Source organism: Gobius niger, assembly GCF_951799975.1.
Source record: "Gobius niger genome assembly, chromosome: 15".
Lineage (NCBI taxonomy): Eukaryota > Metazoa > Chordata > Actinopteri > Gobiiformes > Gobiidae > Gobius > Gobius niger.
In genome coordinates this window covers 6,362,650-6,378,634 of record NC_136866.1, presented here as the reverse complement: position 1 = coordinate 6,378,634, position 15,985 = coordinate 6,362,650, and positions in this window count along the sequence as shown.

Sequence of the window (15,985 nt, the reverse complement as noted above, 5' to 3'; positions counted from 1 at the left end):
CATGGAAGCCCCTCCTCATTACCTGTTTGCAGGACAGTTCGTCTCATTGGTCCTTGTGTAATCCAGCCAGACTCTGATTACTTTCTGAGATCAGCAAAGGGTGGGACTTTAGGGGGAGGGGAAACTATTGCAATTTCACATGACTTTCTTTACGTTAAGATGCATAACTGATCTGTAACACACACATACTTACAGACTATCACTTTAATAGGCCAAACGCTGTATAAACTTTTCTTATATATTGCCCTTATTTTGAAGGCCCTCTGAGCTCTCTTCCGGGTTCGCCGCAGCTGCGTGCGCGCGTCTTGACGCTGCTGATGTTCCGCTCGGCGGGGGAGCGGCGGCTCTTTTCTCTCGGAGCGGCGCAAACAGCGGCAGAAGGTCGGTGTGCGGCAGCTGCTCCGGAACGCGGCCTTTAACCATCAGTAATCATCAGCGTTGCTCTCCTCTCTGTTCGGCTTTCTTCCCTTTCCTCTGGCCCACTCTCCATTCACAGTGGGGGCCTGTCTGACTTGTCAAGATCATCATTATATTCTCATTGATTAATTAAAAGCTTGAGGCCTGCTATTAAGTCGGAGTAATTTTAAAGTGGACAGAGAGTGCGTTTAAAAAAAAAAATCATGTAGCGTTTTAAAACATTTCTCTCAACTATCCGTCAATTAGGGCTACACGACAGAAGAAGAAGAGGGGAAAAAAAGCTCTGTGTAGTCAAACGCTTCAAACGGGTGATTGGCCCCTTTTATGAGTGACACTTAATTTAACTCCACTCTCTGTGATGATTCCACAGCGGCTGGAGTTGGGCTGAGGCAAATTAGTCAACAACAATGTTTCCCATCAATTAAATTCTATAGGGCACAAGCTTATTTGTCAAAGAGAATGAAAAAAACATGGTAGATTGCAAAATTAGACAGCACATAGCCTGGTGTCAATAAAAGAACATCCTAATTCAACATCAATATTGTGTCTTTTGATGCAATAACAATAAAGTGCTTTTGTGCCAGAGTGTTGGGGGTCCGTTGATGCCACGCCTGTGAAATGGCCGGCCCCTTGAAGACATACAGAGATGTGGAGGCTATCAGTGCTGCAGCCCTACCCCATAATGGCCCTCTTTCCCCTCTGCATCCATCTCTGTCACCGCGGACCCCTCCCACACACACGCACGCAAGGAAACAACACACACTGGAGACACGACGACACACACTCCCCGCGACAGGAGTTTAATTATGCCGCTAATCTTGACTGACAGTTGCAAGTATAATGGTAGGCTCCCGGGGGCTATGTGTCAAAGCATCCGCCCAGTCATCTCTCCGAAACCTTCTCCTATAGTTTATCGCCATATCACCTTCATATTCCTCTTTTCTCGACTGTCCTCCTGGCAGTTTCTCCCCCTCTTCATTGTTTTGCTGTCATCCATCACATGCTTTTTAATAAGAGTTATTGACCAGTGTCCAGAGGGCTTGGGCCAAGCAGGCATGGAAATGGTTCTCCTCAGGCAGAGATCCCCGGTGGACGGAGGCAGTCATCAGTGAAAATGATGCTTGGATGATTTGATGTATGTCCGCGAAGGCATTACATCTGCAGTGTGTGACCTTTTGTTGAGGAAAACATCTCATAGAACACTGCAATAAAATAAAGGCAGACTTTATTATCGAGGATTTCACTGTGAGAGCAGTTGATACATGCAAACTAGCAGTTTAATGGGAAGATAATTAGCTGGATTGTATCAGACGGAATGATAGTGTGCCTAGAGCAGCGGTTCACAACTGGTTGGTCGGGACCCAAAAGGGAGTCTCAGGGAAATGTTCATTGTGTTAGGGACTGACGACGATTAATTGTTTTGATAGTTTTTAGGCAGATCGTTTTTGCAGTTCGGCATTAATGTAATCAACAGAACGATCAGGTCTCAAAGCTACACCAGCTTGTTGGGAATCGCTGGCTAAGAGGCAGGGGCGGATCTAGAGTGGCTGCCACCCCTAGTAAAGGTCTTGCCTCCCCAGCTGCCACCCCATTGCTGTCATGCTGCTTTAGAAGCTACTTGGGTGCTTAAAGCAGTACTAAGTAACGTGTTTACCTTAATAAATCCGTTTCGTAGTCCCTGTGGGGGTAATACAAGTGTTTATGGGATGATTGGAGGGTCTTTCATCTCCCCCTGGTGTCTCTGGCCAGAAAACCATGTTTGCAACTTGACTGCCCCCGGTGCGGAGAAAGCAATGCACACTAATGTAATCACGAAGAAGAAGCTAACATGCTAACGGGCAAAGCTAACTGCGGGCTAACGTCACTTTAAACAGTATTTACAGCCAAGTTTGAGTGAAAAAAAATATTTCCATTGAATAATTGGATGCACAGTAACCCTCTCTCCCTTCGCCTTTCCTGTCAGCGTAGTATTTGCTCTCCAAGACAATTAATTTAAAGTTAAGTTAAAAAATCGTAACTTGCTACTACACCTGCAGTTGCGCTTATGGCCTCTAGGGGGAAGAGTTACTTAGTACTGCTTTAAAGGCACTATACAGAGTTTAAAAATGTTAAAATTATGTATTTTCCTCCCCCTCCATGTCCATGTCCTAATGTGTAGAATGAGCCCAGACCTATCTTCACCAAAACTGCCTCTACAATCCTGCACTGTCACTCAAAAAGTTGTTACTTTGGGTCAAATTGCCGCCACGCACGGGCTTAATATAGAAGGTGCAGTTACACGTAAGACCTGAGGCGGCAGTATTGAGTATAAAATGCATCTAGCCCCTTTAAAGAGGCTTACTCTCAGTTAGTACTTTTTTGACAGGACAAAGAACTTTAGAACAAACTTTAGAGCTAAATACGGAGCCAGGTGCCAAGATTTTTTTTTTTTTTTTACCTGAGTTAGAAACCCCCTACACATATTATGGACAATGCTACTATTTGTATATAATTTTGGGAGGCTCAGCCCGAATCCAAACGGAAACATTTCCTTGTGATCAAGCAAAACTTGCGTACCCCCGCTATAAACAATTGACCTTGTAAAATGCGTTGCCACCCCAGAAATAATCCCTGCCTAGAGTGTATGGCTGTTACACATGTACTGTATGTCGGACACGCTAGCCTCGGAGGCATGAGACCAACTCCTGACTACAGCGTGCTGAATGTCTCAACCACCTTTCATGGTCTGCACTGCCCAAACAAATAAACCCTCCCATTGAAAAAAAAGGGAAACTAAAGCTTGTAATTATACAGTTCACGCTGTTCTTCTTTTTAATCTTTGATAATAATGTTGGAATGACTGTGAAAGAGACACATTTTCTATCAAGAAATGAACACATAACATTCAACATTTTCGGGTTTTTTTTTTCCACAGGAACACCCAACCTGCATAAGAACAGACTATAACCTCTGGATCCTGAGCGGGAGTATTAGCCTAATAGCTGAGAAAGTGGAGTACCTGGGAAAAAGTAAGTAATATTCCCTGCCTTTAAGTGCAGGTTATATGAGACGCACTTAACCAATGCCAAACTGTTTATAATCTCTGCATGATTAAAGTAGAAAATTAAAACCATTCATTGAGTAGCCTTCAGCGTGTAAGCCACGTTCGATAGGAGTTGATTAAGCAAATAATAATTGTGAAATCAAGTGCATGCATAATGATTAAAGCTTAACGCTATAATGGCTCCACACGTTGTTGTACATCAGGGGTGTCCAAACTTTTTTCATGGGGGGCCGCATACTGAAGCGTACACAGGGTGAAGGGCCATAGATCGGTGCTTAGTGCCGCAAAACCTTTGACTAGCAGAGGTTTAAATTGCGCCCCACACCTTTATTTATGCTCAAAACCTTCATACCAGCTCTGTCTCACAGTAAAAGGTTAGTTGTTTGGTTAGAATTGTGTAGAATTATTACATTTCAAATAAAAAGGACTATCTCTGATGATGTGTCCCGATTCAGCAAGAAGGCAGAGGGCCACCAAAAATTGGTCGGAGGGCCGCATTTGGCCCCCGGGCCGCACTTTGGACACCCCTGTTGTACATTGACCTAGAAACCATTGCTACGTGTTCACAAGTGTAAACCCTAACAACCAACTACATTCTGGGCTTAGGGTACAAACTTTTTTTGGTGAGCCCAGGCTGCAAGTTTGAATCAGATTTTAAGCTTCAAACAGGCTTCTTTTCAGCCCTTTTTTCTGCTCCAGGCTCTGTTTTTTTTTTTTTTTTACCGCTTCCAGTTCGACGCCCCACACAACAGCGATCCTTACAACTGCTCGTATAGCCTTGTATGGAGCAAGGGCTTATTTCTCCTGGCAAACACTATACAAACAACAGGTTTTACTTATTGGAATGCTATAGACAACAGGAGCAATTGCGACTCCTCCAAATCCAACAAATCTGTTGCAATGGTGAATATTAGGGACAAAAGAGAGCTGACGTTGATGGATATAAAGATCAAGACTTGTCAAATAGCCCTGACTGCTACAATAAATGTAGACCTGAGGCCGAGTGTGTCATCGATTGTTTGTCTGTCAGAACAGTCGATGCGCAGGTGTACAAACATGGAAGGTATTCATAGAAAAGGGGGTGTTTCCTTTAGAATGAGTTCATATGTTAAATAAATGCTGCAAACACACAGGAATAGAGTGGTTAGCGCCTCACTGCAAGGGAGTCTCAGGTTTCCTCTGTTCCAAATTCAAGCCCAGTTTTCTGAAAAGAGCAATAAATAAAGTAATAAATACATAAAAGTAATAAATACATTAGCTCCAAGGTTTTATGGATTTAAGACATCCCCATCCCATGAGCTGACCTCTATGGGATGGGGAATGTATGGGAGAATAGATTATGGGATGTTTTTATGTGGTTTTAGGGTATAGTTATCTCCAGAAAAACACCCACACGTGTATAGTGGTTCAATGTTAGTCTGCAGTGTATTAAAGGAACAGGCCACGGTTTTTTTTCCATACTGAGATATGTTCTTACCTGAGCTTAGACGAGTTGATGCGTACCTGTCTGGTCTTTTTGCGTGCCCTCAGTCATGCAAAACGACCAAAGATGTTGTTGGCATTTGGCCTCTCCCAGTGTTTTCCTATAGCTCCAAACGGGGGTGAAGTTGGAAGCTACCACGCTCTTCCACGGGCATGGACAGAGACCAGACAGGTACGTATCAACTCGTCTAATCTCAGGTAAGAATATATCACAGTATGGAAGAACTGTGTGCCCTCAGTCACGCAAAAAGACCAAAGATGTTGTTAGCATTTGGCCTCTCCCAGTATATTCCTATAGCTCCAAACGGGCTCCATACGTATAATCTCGTCTAAGCTCAGGTAAGAACATATCACAGTATGGAAAAACGGTGGCCTGCTCCTTTAAAGTTGGATTCTTTCTCGCTGTTTTGTCATGATGTCTTCAAAGTTTTGGTCTAGACCTGGTTCGGCCCGAATCTAGTCCAGATGGCGCTGTGAAGGTGAGGTGAGGCGAGGTGGTGCTTGTGTGAAAAGTTTGAGAACCGCTGCTCTAAACCTGACATCCACACAGATCAGCTCATGCTGCTACCGCTAACCATTTGTGAGAGGTGGATGAGTTTTTATTCCTCTACTTCATAATATGGAAATCCTATCGGCCCTCCTTCCAGACTTGCAATACCTCACATATCTGAGAGTTGAGGAGAGTTGATTTTTATTTATAAACCTGTCTGTGTGCAGGGTTACCAGAGAGGGTCAGGTTTTGCGAAATACCCGACAAAAGCTCATTCTTTCACCACTAGTCACGGTTTTCATTTTTACAACTACGACTGAAAAAAAATTGTCATGTGCTTTACAAATTGGGGAAACAAACACCGATAAGGAAATGGCAGGGATTCAAAGATGCCCGTGCTGTCGGTAATGCAGCAATATCCGTGCTCTCTGTTACAGGGTGTGCTCTCCTGTTTGTGCCGTCGGGCTGCCTGCACTCCAGCCCCGTGCCGCTCGGGGATCAATACGGCCCATTTGAATGTGAGTTTGACAGGAGCTGGAAGTGACAGACGCAGGCACAGAGATAGGCCCCTCAGCAGCAGCACCTTCAGATATGGAGATAGTCGGTGAGTATGACTTTATCTGTCGGCAGCAGATGTCACCAGGTGTCTGCCCACACACATCCGCACGCTCGCACACGCACACACACACACACACACACACACACACACACACGCGCGTACGCACAAATGGGCCCGAATAGCCTACACAAACATAAGGCATGACAACACTGACACGTCGCACCTCCCACACCACAGCCTATCTCCCCATCGTCTAAGTGCACAGTGGAAAAATAGACCATAAATGTGAAATATTGGCCGCGGCAACTGAGGCAGCCGGGGATATTGAGACAGGCAGGTTCAAACAAAAAAAACTAATATAACTCACACTCAAACAGAGCATATACACACACAAATAGGTCAATCTCATTTTTGGGTATAGCAATGATGTTTTTGAAAATCATCAGAAATATTGAAAAATTGTGCTGGCAAACATTAGTTTTAGATTGCTGTGTTGTAAGGTCATTTACTTGAAGAAACTACAAAGATGAAATAACAAGCTTACAGGTCAAGTATATTATGTTTTATCTTCCAAATGTCACTATGATCTTGCTAGCAATAAATTGCCAACTCCTACGCACAGCTTATTATAATACGGCAAATACAGTTTATAATTTGTACGATCATAAGCAATAAAATAGGTGCTATTATGGATGGACCTATCAAAGGACAGAGGAAATGCTTGGTAAATGTTTTTGTATTCTGCTTGAATAAACTAATAAACTAAAATTGAGTGGTACCGATAGCAAGGAAAAATTTAATCGGTATATATTTGGTATGTACATCCAGAGGTGGTCAGTGTTAAATTTACTTGAGCATTGTACTGAAGTAGAGTTTAGAGCAGGGGTAGGCAACGTCAGGCCCGGGAGCCAAATTCGGCCCTCCAGCATAAAACCTTTGAGACCTTAAGAAACATTTATTCATAAATCAGAGACCAAATTTGAGAAAAGGACTCTAAAATGTGGAAAATACTGTCATTGTTTTCACATTTCCCAGCAAAACTCCCCATTAGGTCATATATTATGTGCAAAACTTATATTTGTAGAAAAAAGGTGCTTTACTTTGGGCTAATAGTGAGTTTCGTTGAAGAAAATCAGCCGTCCATGACACAAACTTGCCTACCCCTGGTTTAGAGGATCCATACTAACTTATTACTTTCACTCCATTACATTTGAACAATCATTTCAACTCCAGCACATTTCTAAAAAGCCAAAATTATCAGCATATTTCAGATCACTTGAAATCCTAATAATGCCACTGAGGCATGAGCGGAATGTTTCTGCAGCCACTTCTCTTACTATAAGTCGCTCCGAAGTATAAGTCACATCAGCTCTTGGCAGCTGCCTGGGCATGGAGGCGCAACTGCACCGTCGACAAGCCTCTCCCGGCATCATGTTGTTCCAGCTCCCATTTGCAAACTCGTTCCTCTAGCTGTGGCCATGTAGGCTTTAGCCCGCAGTAAGCTTTTTTTTTAACCTACGGTTTTTGCCAGTCCCTCACAAGTTTCGCCCATTCCACCCGTTTTTTTCTACCGCTTGATTATCGTTTCTTTAAATATTCAGTGGTACAGGGGTAGCAGATACTGAGCGCCCTTTAGCAGCTGTCAGTGTGAAAATAACAAACATATGAAATGATATATTTTGATATATAAGTCGCATCTGAGTATAAGTCGCACACCCACAGCCAAACTATCCAAAAAAGTGTGACTTATAGTCTGGAAAATAGGGTATTTAAACCGATTTGTACTTTCTACAGCAAATGCTTCGGTATTTTCTACAGCAAATACTTTCCACTTAGGTAATAATCAGACTGAGCCACATTCACTTAGTAATGTTTGACCAGCAGTATGTACTTTTTTTTAAAGTTATTATGCAAAATCGACTTTTTCAAGCCTTACATCATGTTATTATGTCATTCCCTCATTAAAAACATGCCTGAAGTGTTGCCTTGGCACATTCACGTATTTTTGAGTAATCTGTAAAAACTCTGATGGCGGCCATTTTAGGGATAGGTTTGCCTGAGTCCTCCTAGGAACGCCCCCACCTCCTGGAGACGCCTCCGAGCTTTCGTCACCAGCCGAGTAACCAACCACTGCTCCTCAGCAGAACCCCCTCCCCACTGATGCCACAGACAGCGTGTGGAGGGGGCGTGTCTGAAAGGGTCAGAGGTTCTTAAAGAGATAGAGGCCTATTTCAAGACATTCACTACAGAAATTTTGAGAGAGCAATTTTATACAAGGCAGTTATTCTAATTTACTGCATTTACAGACCAACAGAAGGTTTCGTCATCATTCTTGTGTGATATAGACTGGTGCTATGTGATTGAAAAAAGCACTAAAAAACTCTTTAAATGTCCTGACTGTCCATCAGTGCACGGCTCATTGGAAAACAATGAGAGCAGAAGACTGGTGAGATAGCCATCAGAAAGTCGTATTCTGTGCCTTAAGCCCATAGTCATCAGTAGAAATATTTACAGTGGTGTCGACAGTAGCCTGGCTATAGCGTAGAGCAGCTGTCAAACGTGTACCAGAAAAGGTGCCTGTACTTATTATGGTTGTATACCTTGTGTTTCATACCTAAATATATAAAAAAAAAAATATCACCCCCAGCTCCACAACCAGCTTGCATCCGCTGTTTACACCTTGAGAAATTGAGATGGGCAGAATTTCGATTTATTTTGACGTTGGGGGCGAGATGGAGGGAAGGCGCACAGACAGAAGCCAGATGGCAGAACAAAAAGAGGAAGCTAAATTGGGATCAAATAAGTGAAAACTCCAAAAGATTGATTTGAGAGGCTGTGGTTATAAAATAAGTGCAAATTAAAGCATGAGGAGACAAGGAAAGGCAAATTAACTTTAAGTGACTGAAGGAGCGCTGCTGTCACGCTAAAATGAAACCTGCTGAAAATAGAGCCGCAGATTGGACCGGTGAACCTGCTTCCCCCCCCGTGCGCACATACCCAGGCATCAAGACGGGAATTTACAGCGAGTTTGTATAAATAAATGTGTACTTTGACGTGCTCTGGAAGTTTGAACACATGGGTGGATGCACTTGTTAGGCAGCAAGAAAGACAAGGTGTTAAAATAGTGTATTTGTCATGCTTAGTCATCAGCGACTTCGAGGAAATTGTGTGAAAACTCCATCTGTAGGCGGTAAATCAGACTTTCTACCTGACGTGTGGCCAAGTGTGCATTACAGTCAGAGATTACAAACGATTTCTACACATTTATTGATTGATATTGGTACATTACTTTGCTTGATGTTTGATATTCTCTTGCTGTTCGAGTACACATTCAAATAATTGTTATAGTTTACGCCATGCCATGTAGCATTAGCTTACAGTGGGAAGAAAATGTAAGGAAATTGGAAATTGGTCACTAAATGTGGTCTGATCTTCATCAAAATCTCAGGAATGATTAAACAGTGTCTGCTTAAACAAATTCCACCCAAACATTTACATTTGATCATATTTTTATTGGCCATAACATGCAAACATTCACAGGACAGGGAGGAATAAGTGAGTACACCGCCTGAATCTCACTGAACTGCAGCAGTTTTGTAAAGAGAAATGGTCCGAGATTCATCCTGATCGTTGTGAGCGTCTAATCTGCAACTACAGAAAAGTAGTTATTGCTGCAAGAGAAGGTTTAGCCAAGCTATTTAATACAAGGATTCACCTACTCATTCCGTGCATGTTGTGAATGTCTCAGGTCAACTGTCATCTGCTTTCCAATAGTTGCAGATTAGACGCTCACAATGATCAGGATGAATCTTGGACCATTCCTCTTTTCAAAACTGCTGCAGTTCAGTGAGATTCAGGAGGTGTACTCACTTACTCCTCCCTGTCCTGTGAATGCTTACATGTTATGGCCCATAAAAATATGAAAAAAATGTAAAACCGTGGGTGGTATTAGTTCAAGCAGACACTGTTTAATCATTCTTATGATTTTGATGAAGATCAGACCACAGTTAGTGACCAATTTAGGCAGAAATGTGAGACATTCCTAATGGTGTACTTACTTTTTCTTCCCAGTTGTTGTCTGCCTATTTTCATTAAAGGGACTATACGGAGTCCCCACAAATGCCTCTAAAATCCTGCACTGTCACTCAAAAAGCTGTTAATTCGGGTCCAAAGTGCCGTCATGCACAAGCTTATTATAGAAGGTGCAGTTACACATATGACCTGAGGTGGCAGTAGTGAGTATGAAATGGCCAACTTGCATCTAGCCCCTTAAACGACAATAACACGCCTTACAATTTCATAAATATTAGGTAAATTCTATTAAAAATGCACGCATGAATAGCTGTTCCAATTATTTCTAACTCAGTGCTGATATGGTTAATATTATAGTTGAGGTCTTGAAATACTTTTGCTGGGGATTAGTGAAATGTGCTGTCTGCGTTTGGTCCAATCTTTGTTGCCTGTGGGGCAGCTGGGAGAGTCTAGATTAAGGGTTGTGTATACCGAGATAGAAAGATTGAAATTGGGGATATACATAGATTGGGCTATAACTTTGAACATACACAACACAACAAGATGAAACAGCAGATGTGAGGAATAGCGAGGGCAGCGGAGGATAGCCCTGTTCATTTAGCTCGTGCACTTTATCGGCATGTTGTATCGGTGTGTGCCAGCGGCGGAGACAGGCGTGAGGTCCAGTTTTAACAAGGCACTGGATAACATCTCATAATCTGTGATGGGCTGTGCTCGAACGGTCTTCAAGGTAGCACTTTTTATCCAATCACACGCTGGATCTCTTACAAAGTGAGAAAACTGACCTTGGCTGTCGGAGAGGTACCGATGGCATACAAAACGGATTTGAAAAGAAACTGTACTTTTGATTTCGCACACCACTGCCTGATACACTCGGCGTAAATAATATGAATCCGCAGGTTTCATAAGCGTTCTAAGGAGCGCATGGATTGATACTGAGGTGAAGCAGGGCAGCTCAGAACGCAATGGTACAATTTGCCTGTCGTCTTTTGACCTGGTTTATGCTCTTTCCGTGTACTGGGTCTGTCCATCTGAAACAAAATGTTGAAAGTCTCCTCTGTCAGCACGGATTCCCAAAGGTCATTTCTCACAATATGATCAAAAAGGGGTTGCATTATTCAATCACAGGAATACGTATTGTCGAAAGTAAAAACCCTAAAGCCAAGTTTGTGGACCTTATTATTATCAAACCATTAATGGTCTCCACAAGGGAGAGGGCGTTATTTAAGAAAAAGAGGCCGACTGAGGCGTGGTTCATTACAAGCAGCAAAACTGAAAACAAAAGCGAAATTGCCTTGAAAAGTCTGTTTGAGCGTAGGTTACGCATGGGCTTACTTTGATAGATCAACGCGCACACCCCTAACACCAAAACAACAGTTTTCCATAAATAAACCAAACATGCCTTCAAGTGCCACAACACCAGGTCTGATCTGCGTTTTAAGGTGACATTTCCAACTTGTGTCAGTCTTTACCTCCTGATGATGCTCCTTGTGGAGCCACAGCTAAGTCCAAAAGAAAGAAGCACATTTTACAGGGAGCAGAGCAACTGCTGCATAACTCTGCCACTCCTCCGCAGCCAATATGACAGTTTCTGATCAATTAAATCCTGTACATTTCGTATCTTTGCGCATTCGAACGGTGTCCAACGCGAGGCTGCTGCCTCTCTGTCCCGCCCGCTCATCTTGGATCTGCAGTGAGTGGCTGCAGCAGCGGAGGGACAGTTTTATTTCTTTAATCTTTATTAAACATTGCGCACTGCACCATGTATGTTACGCATGTACAATGCCCCCCCCTAGCAACCCACCGCCTTCCTCAGGTCTGGGGAAAGCATAGGGAGGGGGCGGCACCACAACATCGCAATGCGAGTCTGTCCCCCCTCTTGTCCTGCCCACTTTTTGCGCCAGGTATGACACTGAAGATTGCAAGGAGCACCACCCGTCTGCGCACTCGTCTGCTCTACAGCCTGCGCTATGAACCACAAGATCTGGCCCATGGTCTGTTCCAGAAACCCGCCAATAACCCTTACCCAACATGATGCATTCCTATTCACAATGGAATGAGTCAACTCCACAAAGGCAAAACGTCTTCCGACTGAACTGGATTTTTATTTTAAACCGTAGCTTTTTTTTTAAACAAAACTCTCAAGGCTGCTGCAGTTTGAGTCACTTCTTCAAACTTGATTACTCCGAAATGAACTATTGCACTTTTTACAGTTTCAAATCACTTACCATTCAGACACAATCCAACACTTTTACTATCACCATGAGTTATGTATGGCCTGCAGCATGGGATCAAACTGCCAGTCGCTCTGCATGGTAGTGTTAACTATCTGACTCCTGTACACCATGAATCTAATGTAATACTTAAGCTCCATTCAGGAACTAACTGACCTTTCTTTTCACAAGATTTCATCCTTAAAAAATGACTGCAGGCTTTGACTAATGATTGTCGTTAGTTTTGTAATTAGAGATTGTTCATCCTTTTCGGCAGCACAAATCTCAAAGGGTGTTTAGGCCTAAAACAACCAATGAACAAAAGGAGGGATATAAAACAATTCAAACTGGGAATATCGAGGTTCAGGTTAATCTGCTTAAGGATTTGAAGAAGAAGTTTGCAAACATGAAGCCACTTGTTTGTTGCCTTTCACTACTCAGCACAATAGCACAACATGGTAATAGGATGGAAATATCAAGATTAGTATGAAACCCAAAGGGAAAGTGTAATTTACAACTACACCCTATTATCACCAAGAAAATACTAACCATGTTTTTAAGTAATTGACCGCCTTAGGTTAGAGTTTGTGTTAGGATTAGATATTACCATGAAATAATTAGATCCTAGGTTATGTCCATTCAAGTCCCATTCTATGATTGAGCTCTACTTTACTCCTACAGAGAGTTGGTGGCTTAGGTCTACCCACAAACCTGCAGGTCAGTGGTGCCATCCCCACTCCAGCCACTGCATAGTGTCCATGGCACTGGACCGAGGCTGCTTCTGAATGCCTCCTATGTCCTGATCCTAGCGCCTGTCCTCCTGTCACGTGATAAGGTCAACAGTTAGGTCTCTATGAAGTTTGGAACTAGAGCTTCAGCTGCGTTTGCACAAACTGACCATCCTCACACAGCGGCGGAAACAACAGGGGAAGTGACATCGCCAAAAGCTGTTTCATAAAAGCAATATACCCCATATAGTAGGGGTGTAACGGTACACTAAAATTGTATTCGGTTCGGTTCAAAGTTTTGGAGGGCTCGGTTCGGTTAATTTTAGGTACAAATAAATAAGAACTAACACAATTTTTCTTTTGAAAAGCTGCCAAGACACAATAAAATTTAAATACTGTAAGTAAGTGATACAGTAAGCGCACTCAAGCGCATAGCTTATTGACCACATCAGTTTGAGCTTTTTCATAAAGTGCTGGTATAACTTTTTGGCTGAAGTGCGGACGTGATGGGATATTGTAGCGAGGCTCAAGACTTTTAATCAAATACTTAAAGCCAACGCCTTCAACAACTGAATATGGGCACAAATCCATAGCGATGAAAACACCTATACCATGCGTGATTGCTTTTGCCTGATCCGAACTACTTGACAGGGGTTGTTTGAATGCCGACGTTAGCGGTGTTTGCACAAGGCTGCTTTTCTTTAGTAGACGTGGTATTCACATTCGGATGATGCCATTTGAAGTGCGTTAACATGTTTGATGTGTTGCCTGCTGCATACCCGATCTCCGTGGAACAATGTTGGCGTACAACTTTGGATTCATCCACTCGTCTGTCCCCGTCATGAATTTTAACCGGAAAGCCAAAGTGTTTCCAAACAGGAGACTGTAGTGATGTGGCAGGGTCTTCAAGCTCTGGCTTCTCTTTCGCTGTTGCCATGATGCCGTTTCTCTCAGCTACTCATGCAGCTTCAATGTACGTCACTCAATAGCGTCCGTGCGGAAACTCGCGTATGAACTTTGTTCCGCGGCACTTAATATGACGCTAATAATACATTTACATTATTTAATGAAAATAATACATCGAAACGGTACGCAAGTGGACCGAACTGAACCGGCCGACCCGAAACGGTTCAATACATCCCCGTGAACCGTTACACCCCTACCATATAGTATTGCAGCCGCTGACTTTAATGACTCAAACATGAACCACAATAACGATATGAAGCCACACAGAAAACAGACGGTGATAAAAAGCTGTTTCAGATTTTACCTTCCACAGTTATGGCCTTCATCACAGAAACAAAAAAATTCTCTGGTCAAATATTCCACCAAATCCTGTGCTTTGATTCATCCTGAGAGATCCATGCCGCATGAACACACAGTGAGGTCGGCTCCTCCACTGCGAAATGTATGCAAATGAGCTACATGAAAGCAAAAGCACAAACTGAGGTGGCTCTTTTAAACAGTGACATGTGACTGTGCTGGGGTGACTAGTTTTTATTTTGTCACTTGTGTAAAGTTTGACTTGTGCAGAATCTTTTTTTTTTTATTATTGAATTAAACATGCACCTGCCAATCAGCTGTGGTTGAGCGGGGCGAGGGTGGGCTATGGGATGGCACACAACTCCTAATCGACAACAAGGTCCCTATGCTAAAGGATGTATGAGAGGAAGCATTGAGGCTCCTTCTCCTACCTCCTTCCTCACTGACAGCCCGATTCGGATGCTTCTTGTCATGGCAGACGCTGGCACACATCTGGTTTTGCCTCACACCTCTTATCACTCTGCTCGATTCAGATATACCCAGACACTCACCTTGTCTATGCCTTCAGTAGCCATGAATCCCTCAATCAAACACGTTGTGGCTACATAAGAAGTCTCCTATAACCACCAAGTAGTCGAGAGAGAGTGACTGGGTGAATGAATAATGCATACGATTGTATTGCGACTGTGAGCGCTTATTTTTATGCATTATTTTTTTTACTGTGATAAAACTAATAAATGTGTCATTTCTCGAGCACACAAAACCAACTGAGATCTAAAAATCTTACTTGACATGCACACCGGTTCCCAGCATTGTTTTGTCCACTGAATTCATTAGGTGGCCAGCAAATTGTGGTCTAGTCGACGGGTCCTCAGCTGCCAGTGGCTCGTAGCTAAAAATAGACGACCAGTGAGGAAACAAAGCACAGAACCCTGTTTCCTTTTTAGTTTGTATTGCACTATTAATTTCACTATTTCTCTTTGGTCGTTAGATACAATATGTGTCAAGGTTTGGGGGCTGGTTTTTGACTCCCCGGGGTGTAGTCTTTAACCAAATTACACATGAATACAATAAAACCTTGCAAACACCAAGAGCCACGGGAGATTTATTCGTTTTTTTGCCACAAAGTTCAATAGGGGTCCTTTGCCGGGGCAGCCTTGAAATATGATGCTGTGGAACCAGTCCGTAGGTACAAAGAAAATGATTTATGGTGGTGAGCGGGAATAGGGTTTACGTCATGAAACAAGAGCTAATTCAGTTTTATTCGCGATCCTTGTCTGCAGAAGCGTTGCTCTTTTATAATACAGTATTTGCGAGGCCTGGCGTGCACAAGTGCATGCACTCAGTCACGGGGAAGGGCCGCGGGCTTTACACTGAGTGCTATTAGACGCCGAGATTGCAGGAGTAGCTCATGGGGTTCAATACGATTCAATGCGTCATTTTTATCAAGTGCGGGGCCTAAACATGTAATGTAAATCACAGCAGGCTCTAATACCCATGATTGGATCTCGCTCCGGGGTCAATTTCTATTCAGTATGTACCACTCAGCAGTTTGAGCGTTCAAGGGGGGGATTTTTTTTTTTCTGCTTTCCTAATTCATAAAAACAATTGCATTACGTTCTATGAATAGCTGTCAAATCCTTTAGTCAAAACTGGGATCACTGACTGTTGCAAATCCTTCAGCACTACAGTGTCTTGGTATGAAAGTGATGATCTGTAAGTCTAAATGAAATGTATTACAAATAGAATCATGTTTTT